General features: G+C 34.9%; 1 protein-coding gene across 1 annotated transcript in view; it reads right to left on the bottom strand.

The window, feature by feature from the left end:
• Window positions 1-19,425, bottom strand: part of rap1b (RAP1B, member of RAS oncogene family) — an 85,874-nt gene that overhangs the window by 40,145 nt on the left and 26,304 nt on the right.

The raw sequence follows: 19,425 nt of genomic DNA on the forward strand, positions 1-19,425 counted from the left end.
AACAAAGTCATTTGTTAGTTAAACTCAGCCAAATGTGAACACTGTGACAATTACAAGATTAAAACTGCAACATTCAATTGAATGTCACAATACAGTAGTTTGATACCAATCGATACAGAAATTTTGAAAATGTCCATTTCCCGTGAACATTTTAACGCTGTTGAGCATTGTGTTCACATGCTCAATAGAAATGACTGTTGTTGGACATGAAGATCATCAGTTCACCAAACTCACCGCTGTTTACCAAGCGTAAACACAGATACAGAGAAACTGGAGCATTTCAAAGCCACGTTGCTAAGCTGACATACGAGCAATTCACTGATGAATTGTAGCTTTAAAATGCTCCACAATGGCAAATCAGCTGTGTTTAAGATTGCTCAACAGCAGTCAAATGTTAGCAATAAATTAATGTTTTTAAAAATTCAGTACCGATTGGTACCAAATTCTCGTATCGTGACACCCCTACTATACATCTATCATTCATTAAGAGATAAAAAAATAAATTCAGTAAAGTTAAAATAAAAATTATATCTTCGAAATCTTCATTTGTGTTACAAAAATCAACACTTATTTCAGTTTGTAGCTACACGACGACATACTTTTGATTTAGGGGTGAATTATCACTTTGTGAAGTATATTTATAAACTAATTTCGAGACGATCACGTGCTTATGATTGATCACGGCTGGTCCCGCATTATCCAACTTATGATTCATTAATCAGACAAACCCTATGTCACTATAAATAACGTAAGTTCTATACCATAGTCATCATCGGTTTGAAGAATCCCCACTTCCTCCCCTACTCCTCCTCCTTTCCTAAATGAGTGGCACGGCAGCCCAGTGCTTAGCAAGAACGTCACTGGTTCTAGTCCTTACCAAGCCAGTCAACGTTTCTGTGCAGAGTTCACATGTTCTCCCCATGCTCATGTAAGTTTCCCCTGGGGAAAAGTTAACTTAAGATAACAGTAACTTAAGTTAACTGACTAATCCAAATCAGAACTATAGACGTGCTCCTAGTAAGTAGTTTTATCTTCATAACAATCCCTAATTGCTCACTAGCTTCAAATAGTAGGGGAGTTCATGAGATCTACCTGAGCTCAAACTCCCCTTCTCACCCTCTCACGGGAGGAAGTCCCAGGCTCGAGGATCTTATGAGCTCAGGCCTCTCTCCTGGACAGCATGTCAAACACGCTTCATAATCAATCATCAGCTGAGTGTGAGCTCTTGAAGAGAACATTAGCTATACCATGAAACATTTCCAAACATCATGCGCAAAGTCAGGTTTCCAGCTCACCTGACACCAACTGGATTGTCTTACGCCAGATACCGAAGGCAGCAGCCCCATAAACAGTTTAATAGCACCTTATTAGGAAGAAAATGCAGTGATCTGCAGACAAACCTCACTACTTAACTAGTTAGTTGTTAAATGAAAAGTCATCCATCTTTACTTGAGTAATAAACCAATACAAACATCTGTCCCTTTCATTTCCGTCATTCCACCCAGGGGTTTGACCACAGAGTTAGAGTGGAATGAGTTTGCAGGGGGAAAACAGGAGGCCCGTATCAGATCCAACACGCTGGGTTTTAGTGGGCATGACGGCTGAATTTGGAGCCAGACTGACTGTGAGGCCACGCTCAGATAGAAGAGATTACCACTTACTCACTTCTAATGCAATAGACACGAGGGTATCGGAGACTGAGAGCTGCCCCAGCCCACTGCGCTCCCTCTCCTCAACAGAGCAGTGCCAGCAGCTCCGTGCTAAAGAACAAATCCTCCGCTGTCATCTAATGCTCTGCTTTCCATTTACATTGGCAAAGTACAGAGGGAATGGTAGATGGAGCAAGAGGGGGAGAAGAATTGTGTGTGGAAAACATCAAATAAAGGAGGGTGACAGAATAAGATTCTCTATCAAAAAAGGATACGACATGTAAATGGAAAACATCTTTTTTAAATGGACATATTTGACCACGATATTCAGTCAAGAATGTGTTCAGCACAGATGTGCAAACAAGAAGGTAAATGCAACCTCAGAAGACCTAATTGTTCTTCAAATGTTACATTAAAGCTCAGTGTAGGTTATAAAAAGGTTGCTTAAAATCAACATAACCAAGAAATGTTTTTGGTCATAAGACCATCTATTAGGAATCAAAATTCACATTTCGAAAGGGAAAAGCCTGATTATATCTTCACATATGCATTCCACATATGCTTTTGGTTGTCAATGAAGCCCTCAGGCACCAGGGATTTACAGGCTTACATCACAGAAGCAGGGGAATCTAGTTAGAGTTAGTGGGAAGGAGACGTCGCAGTGAAATCATGGTGGATTGGTAATGGTGTGAGGACTTGAATGAGTCTGTGCGTGTCTGCAAAAGTACTACATTTTATTATAAACCCACAATATTTTGTTTTTAATACAATATGATACAGGCTTTCTTGAAGTTTATGTTCTTCAGTGTTGAACAACAAAGCTGAAGGAACTAAATCATTTAATGCGAGTCTATAAAACTGGGTGGCCTTCTCAAAACTAGTGCCAGTTCAGTAGGTGGCATTACTTTGTCTTTACGTTCAGCCTATTTTATTAGTGGTTAAAATACATTTCTGCTACCCACTAGGGCTGATGATAAACCTAAAGAGGTTTTAATGCACATTTTCTCAGTAAAGTCAGTTCTAGTAGAAGTCGGCACGTACGGAGCAGCATTTATTAAAAAGAGTCACTTCATGCTGACAAGCTACATAAAGTAAAAACTGTGCTCTCCTAACAAGATGCGCATGATAATCACAAGTATGATCAATCGCGATTGTGTTTTAATTAAAGTGTTTAGTCCAACAACTTTCAATAGCACCTCTGGCCAGCAGAAGTCCAACCAAGCACCAGTTATAATATTCATAACTTATTTATTAATTCAATCTAAAGTTCTTTAAGTCTATTTTATAACCTCTTTGCACTTTCTTTGAGTACACTGAAAAACTGCCATCCCCAAGGCAGTTTCCAATTAGTAGATAAACGAATGTAAAAACAGAAATTTGCACAATAATAATAAATGCTTTTTTATGTTAGAGAAAGCAAGTCACTCCAAACTCTGCACACACTCCATTGATCCGTACAGGTCAGGCAGCACTCCAATCAGCAACCAGGGCACACTTCTCAAGCAGTGCCAAAGACTAAATACTGTGTCAGGTAATTCCTCCAAGATTCCTGTCATGCATTCATTTGCCACTTGCAACGTCATTACCTTTCTTCTCACCGATAGGTTACTACAGTTCATATTGTGCAGTCCATTCCGCGATGTCACAAGTTTTACATTTTTAAGGTGAGCTATCCATTTAATATTTTAAAGGCACAATATCCAATTTTCACCACTAGAGTGCGTGTATTCATAACAAACAACATCATATTTTGATTATGAGTTTGGAATCATACGAGTTGTCATCTTTATTACATCCTATGGGACATCCTATGGGCAAAAATCATGTCAGCAGCATAGTTTTATCATACTAAATTTATTTTCTGGTTTGGTCATAATGCTGATCTTTGCAGTGTAATAAAATGCACAACATGTTTAAGAATCTTTTGTTTTCTTGTTGCTCAGGTGTGAGTTTCACAGACTTTCAGCAGAGTGCAAAAATATTGATGTTTCTGTGGGTCTCATCTATCAAATCTGATCTTAAATTTGTATTTTATATTGGATTCGAGTCAGGTGATTGGCCTGGCCATTCTAAAGCTTGATTTTCTTTCTCTGAAATAATTTGAAAGTTTCTTCGGCTGTGTTTTGGATCATTGTCTTGCTAAAATGTCCACTGGTTTCATCTTGCTAATGTAGATATTGGAATAAAGTAGCTAAGGTTAAATTACAATGACAAAGAGTAGAGGGTTGTTTAAGAACTACTGAGAGATTTCATCTGCTGTCTGGGCTTTCACTTTTCGCTTTTCCCCTTTCTTCATGTGTTCACTACTTTTTCTCTGGATTTTTTCATTTCATAACTTAATTTCTAATCTAATTAGATTTGTTATCTTAGGTTGTTGCCAACATCCGGGGAAAATTTCAAGTCAACGGCACCTTGAGAAAAACATTGACATGTTCAATACTTATTTTTATCACTGTATATACTGGCCTAGTCATTGTGAATATTTTAAAAAATTACATATTGTAACTAAATAGGGTTCTGAAACAAAGAGAAAAGAATAACACGCGAGCAGATTACTTAATTATTTGGCTTTATTTATGTTTCATTAATAAGAGTTTCAGCTTGAGCAATAAATTGCAAAGCATCACTTGGGAAACACCATGGTAATGCTACATCAGTGCAACAGGCAAGCATTAAGCGCTGCTTTGTGGCTTTTGTCACAATGACAGAGGGACTTTGGGTGTGTGTACGAACAGCTTTCAATGGTCATACTGAAGCAAGAGTGAGTTACACATGACAGGGCGGATTATGACAGGAAACTTATATGATTTCTCACATCATCCCCCTTTAACACACCACGCCTCTGCTGGGCTATAAAGCCAAGCGATTACAAGTTCAGCTCAAAATACCTCAGAACCGTCCAGCGCTGTGTACTCTGACTAATAAATGAGTGACTTCATTGACTAAGGAAGAGACGTGACCCAAACTCACCCTGACCTCTTACTGTCCCTTATCAAATGTGATTAGTTGTCAAAAGGATGTGAAGTAATCTGTTCTGATGGGAATCTCTACAAAAGTTATTTGCTCTCTTTTCACCTTATTGAACAGGCCCAAGCCATCAGGGCCGTGAAGTGATGTTTCTTCTGCAATGCTTCCCATTCAGTAATTAACCAAGTAAGATTCCATGACACTATGCAAGCTGATTTTCAGAGCAGATGTTTCAGATCTTCCCCTCAAGGATGACTAAGGTCTGGAGTTTCAATATGAGCCAATGAGCTAGCTAAGCTTCTGACAACAAAATAGTTGAACAACTTTTTCACCACCGTTTTAGTTTAAATGTTAGAATTACAGTATTATATGCAGCATAGCCTAACTTTACAAACAGAAGTCCTTCTTTAGGCTAGGTAAACCATAGCGAGAGAGAGAGAGAGAGAGAGAGAGAGAGAGAGAGAGAGAGAGAGGGGGGGGGAGCATCTGTGCATAGTGTGAGAAGCTCAAAGTTATATGGTTGTGTTTGTGTATGTGGTTTACCAGCGTTAGTGTGTGACAAAAACATATATGCCTAAGATAATTGTCACAATTGCACACTTGACAAACTCAAAAGGAAGTCTTAAATATGCAAAATATAATTTTTATAATATGAGTTATGGGTAAATGTTTAAATGTTATCATAAAACAATCAATGCGATTTAATAATCCATTTTTATATGTTTTACATAGTCATTATTTAACACTTAAAATGAATAATCAAATCTAACATCGCTATATTTTTTAATCTAAAAATTAAAAGTCCTTTAATACATCATGTTGTCATACCTGATTAATTTTAATAGAATTCATTTATTTATTTTAATAGCAAATAAAATTTGTTTTTTTTTTAATTTAGGTTAAACGATATACACTATGGTTAGGCATATGACTGAAATAATAATAATAATAATTATTATTATTATTATTATTATTATTATAATAATCCTATTATCAGTAATAAGTGTTTAATTTAAAGGAACACTTTAGCCCAAAATAAAAATGTATGTATCCTCAGGCCGTCCAAGCTGACTATTTTGCATGACTCGGTTACATTACTACCACACCCATCATCTAAATGTTGTTTTAAAAAAGCCCAGAAAGATTGTTTTACTTCATAATTTCTCAATATATCATCAAGAAACAAAGGTTTTAATTCTATTTCCCATGTTGATTAGTCTTTTTTATACTCTCTTTATGCCAGTAGCCTTCAACTTTTATTTTAGAAATTTCACACAGAGCAATTTAAGCTAAAAATCTTCTACTGAAGAAGAACAGTAGATCATCTACTTAACGAATGACCTAATGCTGAGTAAATCAACCTTACATTAGAATTTTCTAGTGATCTATCCTTTTAATAACTGAACCAAGTCATGGACTGATTCACCTCACAGTGATTGGCTTCTGCCAGCTGCACTTTGCCTCCAAATTGTAAATTATTTCTCAGCTTTTTGACAAATCTCACCACCTGCTTCACTCCGCTGTCAATCCCACAAACCTCTTTGCATGGAAAAAAAAAATACCTCAGACACGCATGAGCCTGAAGAGCTTTAGAGAATAAAACACATCAAGGCCAGAGGATTACAATACCTTCCGACAGGTTAATTAATGACTAAAAGCCTCTTCTCAGCCGCTTTCTTCTCCAGAATGTTTCAGTTTTTGACTTGACGGATATAGACACATCATGACAGAAAGAGTTGAAAAAAACAGCCACACATCATTCTGACAGCTGTCAATACAGTCAGAACCTGAGCAGCATCATGAGCAAGGGAAAAAGGCGTCTGAACATTGTTTTTGGTCATGTTTTGGCAGTTGTGTTCTGCTTTCTGACTGTAGTAGAGGAGGAAGAGCAGCACTTGTGCTAATGGCTGATGGGGCTGTATTTGCTCAGCTTCAGGTTTGTCCTCAGAAAAGGTCAAGAGTGTGTGAGAGACTCAACAGCAGCACACACAGTGAAAGATTCACTGCCGAGTGGATCGGAGACCCTCGAACGTTGTGTTGTTAAGCTCTCGAAAGCCTTTAAAAAGGGGCTTTGAGGACATGTACAGCCTTTTGTGTAGACGCTTGATAAGAAAAGTGAAAAAATAATTCATGAAATCTGAAGAAAACACTTATCAAAAAGATGTGGGTCAAATCAAAACATGAAAAAAAACATCATGTTAGAGTGTATTATGAAGCTGTAATGTGTATGTGAAATTGGCAAAAAACAAATATTAGAATTATGGCTACCTCAAATCACTTTAGATAGATAAATATAATAGTTAAAATAATAAAAATGTGTTTATTTTCAATTTAAATGTTCTTACAATAAATGTATTTGTATTTTACAGTTATGTATAATCACCAAAAAATACTTACTATATTGATTTATTGTATATGCATATTCAGAATAAATAAATGTTTTAAATAGCAAAAGGTTGATAAAGTACAATAGGTAACATACAATGAAATCACAATGTATTAAATGTTAGTAAATTAATTAAACACTGAGAATTAGCATAATATGGTTAGATGCTAATGTAAAAAAACACAACTAAATTTAATTAGTTACTCAACTGTGTAACTCCAAGTAATATAACAATTACGACCTTTTAAAAGCATTAGTCTGCATTAAGAAATTAAAATTAAGCTAAGATTAATTAATCCTTTTAAATGTTGTCATTGCTGTACATTGTCTTAAGCTAAATTAACTGATGTTACCAAATGGAACCTCAATGTACAGAGCTAAAGAACAAATCTGCAATCTGCAAAATGCTACTGTAAACAAATTGAACTATCACACTACCTGCCTGAGCCAGACAGACACAATTAGAGCAGATAATGCAGATAATACCATCTTTGCTATGTTTGGTTTTTGACCTACAACTATGCCAACCATGATCTCTGAATACATTTGCAATATTTGGGAGGTTAAAGATGACACTATATACAGTATACAGTACAGTTTACAGGCATAGTTTTGATCAAGCACAAAAGATAAGGTCATTCTTCAGATGTCAGCGTCTAATGGACAAATCAGCCTGTTTGTCCAGTATTTATTTATTTTTGCTAATGTAAGAAAGACAGAAACGTGCAGCAGAACAGATCAGTCTTGCTGTAAAGTTCCCGGTCAGCCGTCAGGACCAGATTCAGCTAATCACTAGAGACTGGGCTAGAAAAGCTGTATCAGCATTACAACATGCTGCTCTTAGCCTTATACCAGCAACAGAGCACAAGCGCTTTACAGTATAAACCAGAGCACAGTCGCTCTCAAAGGATGAGAAATAGGATGCAGAAAAACAAAGTGGTACAAGAAAGAAAAAAGTTGATGGAAGATATTTATATATATATTTATACATATACAGTGCTCATCATATATAAGTACACCCATCACAAATCTATTAGTTAAATTAATAATTTTAATAGGAAGCTTTACAATATTATATTTGTGCATAATCATTAGACTAGTCAGTACTAAAGCGAAATCTGAAGCTTATCTAACAAAATAACTTACTTCCAAAAACTAGTACAGCCAAATTTATGTTATAGAAAAATATTAAAAACAAATTAAAAAAAAAGAGGAAAAATCAAGAGAAACAAAGAGACTGAAAAGTTGAGTTGAAATTTTGCTGGTTGCAATTAGTTTTGGAATTATCCTCCAATTTCTATATGTTTGGTAACTAAAATGTTATTTTAATAAATATATCTTTTTAGTAAATCTGTTTAGTTTAAATGCACCAAAATACATTGTCTATATTCACTGAGAAATGCATACAAATATTCATTTTTTTTAAATGGAGGGTGCTCAATTATGCTCTTAAAAACACCTGTGGCCTTTGCAGATGTTCTTCTTAAAGAGATAGTTCATTGTCAAATTACAATTGGGAAATTCTGTCCATTTACTCAGCCTCCCTTATATTGTTCCAAACTTGCATGCGGTCATATTTTCAATAGAACATATCCATCCATCCATCCATCCATCCATCCATCCATCCATCCATCCATCCATCCATCCATCCATCCATCCATCCATCCATCCATCCATCCATCCATCCATCCATCCATCCATCCATCCATCCATCCATCCATCCATCCATCCATCCATCCATTCATTCAAATGCAACAATAGTTCATAGTAAGGGAATGTCAAGCAGTGTTATTTTGATATAAGTGAGTAACTATTGCACGTTCATTACTTGTTAAAATATTCACGTTTTTATAAATAGTTTGAATTAGTTTTTATTTTTATTAAAATATTAAAACATATTTCACATTTTAGTTTATCCGCAAATAAAATCTTTATCTATGAAGAAAATGAATTAATATCAGATCAGTTAAAATGCACTGATACTTAATTTGTTTAACAGATGCACTTTTATAATATCAAAGTTAGACTAATGATTACTTCCAAAAAAAATTTGGGAATTTCTGCATTATAATTTACAGTACAGAAAATTATATGCTGATAATCGGAGTAATAATCTTGAGATTTGCAAAAGATTACATGCATTTCACTCTGATTAAGAAGTGTTTTCTAATTATAAGTGTTTTGATAAACAAAGTACAGTTAAAGTCAGAATTATTAGCCCTCCTGAATTATTACCTCATTTGGGAAATATTTAATAAAGGAAGAAAGAAAAAAAAAATCAAAGGAGGCTAATAATTCTGACTTCAACTGTACATGCTTACAAAGAATATACTGTAAAAAATTAATTTAATGAAATATCACAATCAGCAGATACAATACAAATATTGTATCTTTCGGTAAATACCATCATTAATTAGAAATACCATGTGATTATGCTTTTAAAAGCAACAAGGTATGAGTTTGGACATTAGTCAGGCATTTTAGGTGAAGTATCCTTCACATGTCAAACTCACATGACTGCATGATTCCTCCAGGCGTTCGCTATAAAGTCACAAGACAAACACATTCCTGTAGGAAGTGCAAAGGCCGTGGAGTTCATAATGCAGGTTACAATTCAAAAATAGCCAATCAACACTGGGATGAATTTATCACCACTATAAAAATGGGCAGCATATCTGACCCAGAGGCAGGCTTAAATATAAACACTAACTGACAGGCTTTACACAGCAGAAGTCAAAGGGAATGAAACGTCTTTCCACGTCTGCGAGCAGAAGACGGTAATCGTCATTTTCAGAGCGAAACAGCAGTGATGGCCGTGAACGTGAAGGCAAACAGAGCCGGGATCTCACATTTCAAACCTCAAAGACTCGACATCTCAGCCAAATTCATTTGGGCATGTGAGCGCTGGAAAAAGTCAGCATTAGCCAGCTGTAATGTCTGTGACGCTCATGGGTTCAGAATCTGGCAGAGGAATTGAGAGAGGGAAGTGGTTGTCTTCAAAAATACAATAACTGTGAGGCACATAATGATACAAGAACTAAAATCACAGTGACACAAGTCATAATTACTCATTTTTGTTTGACACTGATGCAACAACAACTTGGAAAGTCTGGGCTTGAGTAAAGAACTGCAAAATTGGATTTACTATAGAAATGCTAGTAATTTGGGGTTTAGTTAATAATAATTATGGATTCTGAAAAAAAATGATTTGCATTGAATTTTTGGATGAAAATGACATTATTCAGAGTGTTGGTTTAATTTTCCCTCCAGCTTTAGTTCATGCCAAAAGTGTTTTGTATACTGTATGAAACCCATTCATTTCAATGAACTTTTACATTTTTAAATTTTTTATGAATTCCTTCAAAAATAGGAGACGCTCCTGCTTTTTTTTTTTTTTTTTTTTTAAATAGACCTATATTTTCAGTGGTTGCACAAGAATGATAAAAAAAATCTAAACAATATTAACGTTATAAAGAGCAGAAAGAGAAAAGTTAAAGTTTCATTTTTTAGATAATAGTAGGCCTGTCTCAATAATCAATATATCGACTTATCGCACGACACATGGACGTGACCTCAGACACTTTGATGATGCAATATATATCGCCCATACATAAAAAACAATTCTAGCCACAATTTAGCTCATTGCACAACCTCTCTATCTCTTTTGAAGATGTCAATGTCAGTCTGGTTAAAAACATTATAGTATTTACTATAAATGACTATAGTATATTTTCATGTGGGTATCTGACAACTGAAAATAGATATGGTAGCAGATATCGCAGCATCTTGCTTTTTACCGTGCGCTTTTTATGTTGTTTTTATGTCGTTATGTTGTTTTTTATGCTTTATGTTTTTTATGTTATTTATTATTATTGATTTGATTAGGATATGTGTTTTCACATTCTGATCCCAATGCCTAATTATTAAATAGTTAAAATGAATATAAATGAATTCTTCCAAAGCATAAAATATGATGTGTTCTTTGGAAGAGTGCACTTGCATTGTGATGCTATAATGTCATTCTGGCATTATATAACAATTGGGGTAAAATGACAATAATATCATTTATCGCAATATATTTCGGTGCAATATATATTGTACGACAAAAAATAGATTTCATGACTAGATAATAGCAATACTATAAAACATTATTACAATTTTTCCCAGTACTTGGTTGCGGCTGGAAAGCCATCCACTGTGAAACATTTAACAGCAGTTTGCGGTTCATTCAGTTGTGGCGACCCCTAATAAATCAGGGTCTAAAACAAAGGAAAATATATGAAATAACGAATTATTACAGTTAAAAAGATTAATTTGTCCATTTCCATTTCACAAAACCCACATGATCCTAAAATTATTCTGATAATAACATAAAACAAATCCTGAGCACCAATTTATCCAATTATATTGAAAATCTAAGAAAAAATTCAATAAATCATTTAATGATGTGAACTGAAAATACAACAACATAAAAAAACTGACAAATATTCTAATTTAAATAATAAATGAACATTCGCTGTATTTCAAATTGTATTTTAAATGATTGAAAATATCAGGCATGTTTAGCTTCACAATATGATGTATTGAGAAATGACAATGTATTACTGAATATCAGTACACGTCTAATCATCTAAATCTTGAAATGTGACATATTGCGCTTTGTTAGGAGATTCCATTACAGGTTTCGAACGGAAGTGTGAAATATCCTAAGCTACACAGCAATGTCTCATAATGTTGCTAAACAGATTTCCATTAGTGACAAGCATCGCCTGACATTTGTTACACAATGCAATAGCCTTTGCATAGCAGCCATGCAAACACTGACTCACAAACACACATCTCATTTCAAGCTCCAAAACGACCAGGTTTGGGACCAACCATATACATGGAGATATCAGCAAATCTCCCACTTCATCGTAACAGGCCGTACAACATAACACACAGAAAAGCAGGGCTTAGCAATAGCATTAATGCTCTGGCTAAGCCTAATAACATGCCATCAAGTCTGATCCCGAATCAATAACATCCTGGCACGCTCTTTCTTTTCTCCCTGCATCATCGGCTCAGGTTAGTCCATTTATATCAGCACCGCTGTTCCATTTTCGGCCCACTTCTCAGTCTTTCTTTTGGATACTGAGCTAGCAATTAGTCAAAGTGAATCCCCACTGGGAACGGAGATACACGATGGAGGCATTCCTGCTGCCAAGCTCCATGTGAACATAAAAAGACCCCCTTATGTGCCATCCGGAGCTATTAACCCTCTCGGCTGCTTTATAGTAAAGGGTTACAGAACGCCCTTTTAATGAATGTCGGTGGGCCCAGCTGAAAAACTAACACAGCTGCTTCACCCCAGGTGCGATGGCACTGCCTCTCGAGTGCCCTAGAAAAATCACAGTCATCGGGCAGAAACAAGTGTCACATCATGGGCGGCGCACACTTTTGAAGGCCATTGATGAGAGAATGGGTGGAGAAAGTGCCAAAGTAAGAGTGAGGGGGTCTTGGCATCAGCGCAGGTACTGTGTGCTCTACAGCCACCAAAGTGATGCAAATTAACTCATTATCTCCACTTTGCTGCACAAATTTGAAGTGTTGACAGTACTAGCACTCTTAGAGAAGGGAAGACAAGGTGTGGTCATATTTTAAGGGCAAAAATGTCAATGCAAATGTTGACAAAGTGGCCAAGTTCTTAGAGGTTATATATATATATATATATATATATATATATATATATATATATATATATATATATATATATATATATATATATATATATATTTAAATTTAATGATTGTGAAATGCAATGTAATATGACTACAGATTGTTTTTGTTTGTAATATATTGTTAAGAAGTTGGTATAACATGACTAATTAAAAAATAGTAAACAAAATATATAATTTAATATGATATATTTCATTATTGCAATGACATGTTTTTCAAGTTGCACATAAAAGTTTACTGTAGTTATTTAAACTTTAATACTTTTTTCTAGGAAACAACATAAATTTGGTGTGCACCCAATTGTTGTAATCAGAAAAAACAACTGATTTTCCCATTAAATGTATTGAACAATGTAAATATAACTCAGATTATTGAGGTACTGTGTGTTTACAAGAAATTCAGCGATTTTAAAAGAGCAAATACTGTAGCATGCATAATTTCTGCAATATGAGTTTATTATTAGTTTATTATTAAGATTTTTTCTGCACAACTGTTTTAATGAACATTCTGTAACATTGCACCTATGCGTCAGTTAACTGTCATTAGAGTATCACTAGACTGTCTACTAAATATCTGCCAAGTTCTTATTGTTACGATCTCCCACTAGACATTCTACTGATTTGGGCAGCACAATATATCGTTTCAGCATCGATATCGCAATGTGCGCATCCGCAATACTCACATCACAGGAAATGCAATGTTGAGTCTGAATCATAGTTGACCAGGAGCTACAAAATTGTATTAAATTACTATATTATTATTATATTATTCATATGGAATTTAAACAATTTTCTTTTTTTTTCTGGTTTGTAGTACATTTGTACATCTACATTTCAAAGCAAGAGCAAGAATTTTTTCACTGGCATATAATTTAGCTCGTTTTAAAGAAAAGCTATTGAGGTTGCCTTATTTATTTACTTGATTTAAGAGTTTTTAAAGAAGACAAAGCAAAGTAAGAGCATTGTGATTATTCAATTTCTGTACCTCAATACTGTTAGACTGTCCAGAAAACCATCAAATAGTGCTATTCAAACTATTTAGTGAAATTACAGGTCAGCCAATTCGAAAACTAACCCCACTAGTCTGTGATTACTACACTAACAGTTATATGCAGATGCATCTTATAGTGAACAGAATGCATTAAATGGACCATCAAAATTAAGTGAATGCCAAATTTCTATAAATTCCCAACACAAAATAGCTCATTAAAAAAACGTTATACAAATGTACCTATTAATTTAGGCTTTTCTATTTATTACAATACCCGCAGTTTTAACTCTGCAAAGCATTCGAGTTGACATACTGTCAGCAAGTTTGTTTCGGGCCTAGAAATAAGTTTTAGTAACATCCCTCCACTGGCAATTTCAGGGCCAAAGAGACTCTATGAACACCTCTGGAGATCATGATCCAACACGAAAGTGAAAGGATCAACAGACAGAAGCAATCGCTTACCTTGCATTTTCTACATTACAGGCAACAATCCAAGGTTGCTTCTACTACGGAAAGGCCATTTTTTGATTTGTCGTTCTGCGCAGACAAAGGTCACAATCTCTACAATCCCTTCTGGTGCTTTCAAATGGACACAACATCACCTGAACACTGCAATGTAGCAGCCAATAGGTCTGATCTGGTGTAAGGGACAGATATTGCACTCAGCTCAGTCAGACAGAAACATATGGGGATTTTGAAGGACCAGTTGCCCCTTTGCCCATTCAGCCCATTCCCAGGACTCACCTCAACCTCTTGGCCATTATTTGTCATTTCTCAGTGAGGCCGCTGAGATCCTGGCACAATTCCTTGAGTCAGGGAGGAGATGAAGAGGGGAATGTGTCCATAAATCACATTGTAAAGACAAGATCTCAGGCGCAAGAGTAATCTATGACTCACAAATAATAAAAATCAAGAAGGAGGGTAATTTAACCCATGCACTGATGCAGCATGTGCTTTTAAAAGCCTCTATTTCTTACAAGAGCACTCAAGACTTTGAGTAAATCGCAGTTGATGTACTGTGTGCTGGTGTTTTTTTTTATATGACTGCAATGCTGTTGGTTCAATGATGTGACGCTTTTGTACTTTGGTAATAATAAGCCTATTTAAAAAGCTATTGTCTCTCATGGAGATGTCTGTGAAAGGACATTCTCCATAGCTCCTCCTTATATTTCCATTGAAGATCATTTTGCAGTAGTGAGTCCGTAATCCTGAAAGAATTACAGTCGTCAAAATTATCGACAGGATACTGTAGCAATATATGTTCATAATATATTAATATTCATTAAAATTCAACTATTTCCTGTTAACAGTGCTGTGGAGCACATTCTTAAAAAGCCACAAATCTATTAGCTGATTTGTCTAGGGGCAGGTATACTGTATGAGCAATCAGCTTACAGACACGGCTCTCAAACAATCTAATGTCCATAGCTGCATCCAAAATTACATATTTCCATACTATATAATACTCTAAAAACATATGTGAGCAGAGTACTATGGCGGAATTCATAGCATTCGAAAAATAGTATGCAAGAAGCATACCTGCATGACCTACTACTTTTGATGCTATGATTTCCCATAATGCCACATAAGAGAATTCATGAATGAGAGTAAAGCGATGCAACTGACATGGGAAGATGATGTGATAATGACAAAAAGCGAACGTATTACATCAGAGTTCCATTCATACTATGCAGAACATACATTTCTAATGGTTGTGTGATAAATTCAAATGTAGTACCTACGCGAGTAGTAGGCGTTTCATAACGCAGCCTGTATATCTACGTTACACTTCGTGAACAGAAGAAGAGAGGTGAAACGATTTAGAGCCAATCACAGTCATATCTATTGACTATGTGAACACAAAGGTCAATGCAAACACAACATAAACAAAAATGCTGTTTAGGAACGAGATCAACTCAAATGTCTGTTTTTAAAATTTATGTATCACTTTTGACAAGCCATATCCAAAACTGTGTATCTCACATGTTTCTACATGTGGTCGGTCAGATGCTTAGTATTTATATGCGAGATTCTTAAATGTGGCCTGTGAGATCCACTTCCCTGCAGAGTTAATTCTACCCCTGATCAAACTCAGACTAGATTCACACGGGACATCAACGTCAGCATTGGTGCAACAATTTAAAAAAGGTGGCATTTTACAGTTAGTCAATGCTGAACAGAGTACACAGACACTAAATTTCTAGTGCTTCAGTAATATTAGTGTCCATTTTTAATACATAAGAGACTGATTTTTTGGTGCAACCATATGGTGCATTTCAGTGGTTAAAAAAGGTTAACAATACAACATTTGGATGGATATTCATTAGAAACTCAGAGATGTGGATTTGGAGGGCAATTAAAATCACCACGACATTGATGTTTGTCAAACAACGTAGGTGATTCAGCCAGCAATGTTCACACAGGTCACTAGAGAAACAAAATTCAGAAACTGAGATAAATTGAATTTGGACAGCTATAAAGACACTAACTTCCCGCTCAAAGAAACACTTTAATTGAGGTATCAGTTCCCTCTATAAATTACGTTATTATCAGCCTATTATTAAGATAGTAGCTGTTTATTAGTACTTCTAAGGCACATATCCAGTATGATCTTATTCTAGATCCTTAATCCTAACTACAACCGTAACTATTAATAAGTAGCTAATTAAGTTTATTGAGGCTAAAGTCATAGTTGGTTTATTAACCTTAAAATAAAGTGAGACCAACCCTATCTTATTTAACAGCTGAAGAAAGCCATTTACATCTAACTTTTTAGCCCGCAAACCTTCAAAATTACAATTGCCAGTGACTCATGACTCCCAATATATCCTCAGAGGTGGTTATAAATATATAAACACTGCACACAATGGCGCACACATACCAATGGGCCCAAGTCTATTCATCATTTAATTTTGAAGAACGCCACTCGGAGACCATCCTCCATGTTCAGTTGTGACCTATATTTATGTTTAATGTACGTGAGTGCCTTAAAGGTGTCAAAGTTTAACCTGGTGCCATAAAATCAACGTGCTGTCTCTTTAATGTAACAATCACCAAAGGGGTTGCAAAAAAATATATAAAAATAAAAAAAATAAAATAATTAATAAATTAAAACATTTTTTAAAAATAAAATTGAATGGCTGATGGCTTTTTATTTGCATGTTTTTTAAATATAACTATTAACTACTATTTTTTTCCTCTGCAGGTTATGAATAAAATAAAATAATAAATATGGTAATTCTAATGGCATAATAAAATGAATTTGATTATTGGAAATCACCAAGCGACTCCCCCAAGGGGTCCTGAACCCCACTTCTACTGGCCTGGGTTAGGAAATGTAATTTTTAGAACAACTATTATGCAAAGCAAATTTGTTTCAATACTGATGTACGGTATTTTGTTTGACGTCTGACAAAAGTGAAATTTGACACAATAAATCTCTTATACAATGTATGATATGGTCTTTTTATGACTTGCCAGTGTTAGTTTAGGCTGTAAAATGTCATGTGGTGCCTTCAACCTGAACTGAATGTTCAATATTCTCCACAACCTGGGACCTCCTACTGGAACTGAATGACCTGCAATTGCTTTATAAAAGCAAATAGCTGTTGCTCTTAAAATCCCTCATGAATCCAAGCAGAACACAGAAATGCATTTCAAACAGTTCATGTTTAGCACACGCATCCAACCTCTTCCCAGGCTGTGTTCTTGGATAATCTTTCTGATGGCTGGGAGTTACTCCAACTGTTCTATCAGGATTAAAGCACCAACACTTCATTGTTTGCGGACACCAGCAGATGACTAAACAAACTAAGCTGGAAGTCACAAAAATGAAATCATGAATGTAACAGCAAAATAATCCTAAGTTTTTTTGTAAGGAGTGTTTAGGTCCATCCAAATGACACATAGTGATTCAAAGAGAAACCCTGCTTTCAGTTTGACTGGGTCTGATGTTAAATGACATAAAATAAGCACTTCACAGAACTGAACGTTTCCCAGGAGGCTTAAAGTCTAGCATTCAACGTGCATCAGCTTGAAGTCATTTTTTTTCCTCCATCAAAATTTTGCAAGGTTTGGTAGTCTGAGGTGAGAGTTCACTGCTCTGTCATTACTCAGATGGCAATTGTGAACAGGGCTTATGTCAAAACGCAGCCCTCTGATGGGAGAATAATCCATTATAGGCAAATAAAAGCCCACACACATTAACCCAAATGAACCTGAACCACAGAGCAATGAATCCTATCAGCTTAAGTGTGATTAATTGACGCAATCCTCATAGATGGGAGAAGCCACTATATGCAGAACAAGTCATGCTGGCGATAATAAACACATACTTTATTGCCAAATGTATGCCTGTGTTGTCCAATTAACTGTGGGTGATGGATCAAATATTACCAATATACTTTATCAAGATTTTGTTGCCAATGTTGAGGTAAACATAAACAGCTTTATGGATGTGCATGAGCAATAGAGCATTAAAATGCAGATTTAAATAGCATCTTTAATTTGTTAAATGTGCTCTGTTGCAAACATAACCAAATATTTGAACATAACTTTTTCAGTCAACTTTCAACGAGGAGGAATTGTTTGTGTCATTGTCTAAATCTATTTACAAGTTTGGATTTAAAAATGTATTAATTAATTTGAAATATTATTAATATTTAAATATTTTTATTATTATAATGAACTTTTTGAATGAATATTCAATTTCCAAAATGCATTTAATTTCATTGGAAATTATTTTATATATTTAATATTGAATTTATTTATTTAATTGATGATATATATTTATTAATATTTCATATAACAATAATATAATAATAGTAATATAATGTAAAAATGAATAAATAATATAGTAATAGTGAAATATTACAGTTTAAAATAACTGCTTTTTACCTCTCTTTCCTTTATTAAACAACAGTGGGAGTCAGACTTTAATCTTACATTTGAGGACGAGACGTGGGACCAGATTTTGTCCTGCGTTCACACCTCCTCTATCTGTGAATTGTTCATCGAATATAATGGACAAAGGACTTATACATTATATGTGACTGCTGTAATCAAGCACCTGCCGACTTAATTCATACGTTTTGGCTTTTATCCATCAATCACTTTGGCTATCAATTTTCAAGCGTTTCTTATCTGTGACAAAGTTGCGCATCGAACAGTGTCCTCTTATTGTACTTTTTGGACTTTCCCAAAATATAGCAGGGTTATCAAGCTGTACTGCACACGGCCAAAAAAAATCAGGTTTACAATAAACAGCATTACTAGAGCTCTTGCTGAAACATGGGATCCATTTAGATTTTTCTTTTCTGAGCATGTCAGTATCTCTAAAGACAAAGAAATCTAAATCTTAGGGCCTTTCAATTGCAATTTGCAAAGCAAATGTAATTAAGTACTTTGTATAAATATTTGAGGATTAATGTTTGTAAAATTGGGTTATCACGGTACATGTATATTCTGTACAGGTTTTTTTTATTTAATAATTTTTTTGTTAATTAATTTTTTATTTTGTAATTTATTTATTACATTTTTTTTTTCTTTTCTGTAAAATCAATGCAATCAAAACTAAATGTTTTTTTTGTTCCCACCCATCCCTAATTGTAATATCAGCAACATTCCCCTGGCATTTCATAAGATCCATAACCCTCCAGCATGTGAAATTCAAACTTTTAACTTCTTTATAACAAGCAGAATTAAAGAAAACCCATG

Source organism: Danio rerio, chromosome 4 (genome assembly GCF_052040795.2).
Source record: "Danio rerio strain M-AB ecotype USA chromosome 4, GRCz13ab, whole genome shotgun sequence".
NCBI lineage: Eukaryota > Metazoa > Chordata > Actinopteri > Cypriniformes > Danionidae > Danio > Danio rerio.